The sequence below is a fragment of the Wasmannia auropunctata genome, unplaced genomic scaffold (genome assembly GCF_000956235.1).
Source record: "Wasmannia auropunctata unplaced genomic scaffold, wasmannia.A_1.0 LD336106.1, whole genome shotgun sequence".
NCBI classification, from domain to species: domain Eukaryota; kingdom Metazoa; phylum Arthropoda; class Insecta; order Hymenoptera; family Formicidae; genus Wasmannia; species Wasmannia auropunctata.
In genome coordinates, this window is record NW_012026784.1 from 10,236,426 (window position 1) to 10,240,139 (window position 3,714).

Here is a 3,714-nt window from a genome sequence, read left to right on the forward strand (position 1 = left end):
CAGTCAGAGTTTTGAGCGTCACTTAGCTTTCCCGTGTCATTTCCTAGCGTATGTCTCACGAAGGTCAGTGATTGTAATTCGGGTCAGTTACTTCGAGGGGTGACACGCCCGCTCGTGCATGGCGCCCAACTTTGCGTTTTCAGTTGCCGTGTAATTTTGAGTTATTAGAATCGCGACTATTTTTCGCCCTGACTGTAGCGACAGACCGCGACGAGTCTTGCTTCTTGCTTAGAAAAGCGGTTGCAGATTGTAGTAGTCTTGAAAAAGTGATAAGAAACTTGAAAGGTATCATACACGCTTGTGATACATAAGATTTATTTATTCAAATATTGCTTACAATTTGTAACATATTTATTGATTAAGAGAATGCCATGCTCTGTAATACCGACAATTTTGACCAAATTTTTTTGATAAACATCAATGCATTAAGATAATTATTAGTTATTTGTTTCTGTATGAATTATAGATCCTGATTTGAAAAAATTAAAAATAATGACCGAAGCCTGTGCATTTTCTCGAACAGAAGTCAATGAAATCAATATTTTGGGAGGTAAAGAATAAAATATTAATTTCGAAAATAGGGTGCACTTAGAAAAAACTGATGTATCAAACATTTCTTTAACTAACATAAATAATGTTTAGGAAGACATTGAAAGCAAAATGTACAAACACATAAGCAAGGAAGGTAGTAGCTTAATTGAAAAGTTTGAAAAACATGTCAACCGTAATAATGCCTTTGAAAGCAGTAATAGCAGTAACAGCGATTATGCTTTCGAATATTGTTTAAAAGAACAATGTGGTTTCGACAATATAATTATGTTTCCCGAAGCAAGCCTTTCAGTTTCAGATGTTTTATTAATGGTTGTAGGATACTGCTTGCGCTTTAAAATTTCCCAAGCGCGCCAAGAGGCACTTGTCGATATGACAAAGGTATTCGCGTAATTTTGAGAGTTGGAAAATCAGCCATTATATGTTGTCAAAATTATACAAGCTCTCCTCAGAAAGAGCCACAATTTGTTATTTCTGCCCATCGTGTTATTCGAAATTATGTTCTATTCAGTTTAAATGCAATAATGAGAAGTTACATGAAACCTGTAATAATTGCGCAATAAAATATGATCTCACCACGCAAACCTTGAATCATTACATAATCGTAAATATGAAATATTAACTACACAATTATTAAATAGAGTTGATATTCAAAAACTTTTTTTTGATAAAATTACTGAAATACGAGAAACAGAAAATAAAAACATTAACGTCATACGTGATATTTACAATAGCGAGTTATATTAAACTGTTCAGATTGAAGTGCCTGGAATCCTAACATTTAACTTTAATACGGATGGTGCACCACTGTTTCACAGCTGGTAGAAGTTTTTGGCTATTGCAAGTAATATTAAACGAATTGCAACCTTAGTTACGATTTAAAAATATAATACTTGCAGGTATGTGGATTACAAAAGGAGAACCTTCGTCTGCTTTAATGAATTGTTCTACTAATTGTGTATTGTTTATATGAGCGATTTTGTTCAGCAATGTAAAATGCTACGCGATAAAGGTATTCATATAACAAATTCTATAACAAGGAAAAAACACAAGTTTATATCGGTTCCTTTGTACGCATCGGTGGATTCTGTGGCTCGACCACTAATTCAAAATCGGGTAAAATTCAACGGCTACTCTGGGTGCAGTTGGTGTTACTCGCATGGAGAATATGTTGCTGGCTCAGTTAGATATTTTTTCAATGCGTCTGAAGATGAGCTCCGGAGCAACAGAAAACATTTTGCTGACATGAACGAAGCGATTGCCATGCGCAAAACCATCAGGAGAGTAAAAGGCATTTCTGTTTTGTTCGAGAAACTGGATACTTTAGATAACGTCTGGGGCTATCCCTACGAATATATGCATGGGGCGATTTTGGATGTAACCAAACAATTTTGGAATTTTTGGACAAAACCGAATAAATCGTGCTACATTTCACTGAAAAATCGACCACGCATAAATTGCATGTTAACTGGTACAAAAGTCCCTCACAAAATTCACAGGTTACCGAGATCTCTGAACGAAAAAGCTAAATGGAAAGCCATCGAGTGGAGATCTTTCCTGTTATTGCGTTTCCATGTTTACATAAAATATTACCACAAGAATATCTAGAACATTTTTTATTGTTTAGCAGAAGCATATATGTTTTGCTGAAATCTACCAGCACAAACGAAGAGATCCGTCAGTGTGAAGCAGACCTTTTTACATTTGTTGGACAGAGCGAACTTCTGTACAGAGATGGCTTCATTATGTTCAATATACATGCACACACTACTTCATACAGCCATGTCAGTGCCAAGAGTGGACCACTGTGGGCAACTCCGACATTTGCCTTCGAAAATGACATTTACCTATGCAAAAGATTTATTAATGATCCAAAAAGCGTTAATCAGCAAATTGTGAAAAAATAGTTACAAATAGTGACTTATCAGACATCAGTACACTCCATATCGAGAAGTGAAGAATGTAAACAATATTACAAACAATTATTTTCTAAGCATTCCTTGTACCTTAAATCATGTACCATCCGAACCGTGCATAGAAACATTCAATTTCTGGGGGCATCATACGTCGACGAAACGGCTATTTGTTACATTAAAACAATACTTAATGATGACAATGTGCGACCGATTTTATACAATCGGTGTATTTATAATAATATTATATTTTATAGCACGACCTATAAGCCAAAAAAAACGAACGACACAATCGTGATACTAAATTGTAAAACAGTTATACAAATTTTGCATCTTGTAATTCGCGAAAAATGTTACGTACTGACATCAGAATTTATTATTGCGCCAATAAAAAGTGAAGTTGATATACCTCATATGAAAGAAGTAATACGTAAAGCAGTAAATGTCGATATGTATTGTATTGAAGACATTGATGGTAAAATTGTGCACATGAAATCGAAAAGAAAAAAAGCTATGTTTGTGAACTCCCTAATACGTTAGAAATTTAATAAATACAAAATTATTATGCAGTTTAGTATATAACTATTGATTTACTATATATATACATGTACATGACTATTGATTTTAAAATTACAAAATATTGTCAATATATCACTACAAATGCGAATGTATAAGCATTATGAAATACTTTCCTATAGTTATATGTAATAAAAGCTATTTTGTTAAGGTTGTACTATTAAATAATTGGTAATTATTAAATATTAAAACAATATATTTTTAATTAACTTACAATTAGATACAAGAATCGGGAATCATACAAAACGAAAAATATAAAAAAAATTTGTCGGAGAAAAAAAAATTCAGCCGAATAATGATTTATTGGACAAAAAAAGCAAAAAGTGATCTTCATAACGATAAAAGTGAGAAGCTTGCCCTGAAACCATTGAACATGAAAAACTGTAAACAAAATAAGGTATAGAGGTAATATTGTTGTACCTCTCGCGGTGCAACAAAGGAATATTTTTGGGATCTGCTCGCTTAAAGAGTTGGAACCCACGAGGATACGCGGAGTAGAAATTAAGATGCAACCACTTAAGGTAGTACACTCGCAAATTCAAAATATTGAGAATTTCTTGAAATTGAAACTATATGTTGTACTAGAAGTCGTTGACACGCTTGTGCAATTAGAATGAGATTGACCATCTCAATACTGAGATATAAGCAATTAAAAATTGCATTTTTTATACGTGTT

General features: G+C 33.4%; 1 pseudogene; it reads right to left on the reverse strand.

Moving 5' to 3' along the window:
• Positions 1-2,309, reverse strand: part of LOC105457129 — a 4,230-nt pseudogene extending 1,921 nt beyond the window's left edge.
• Between the last annotated feature and the right edge of the window lie 1,405 nt (positions 2,310-3,714).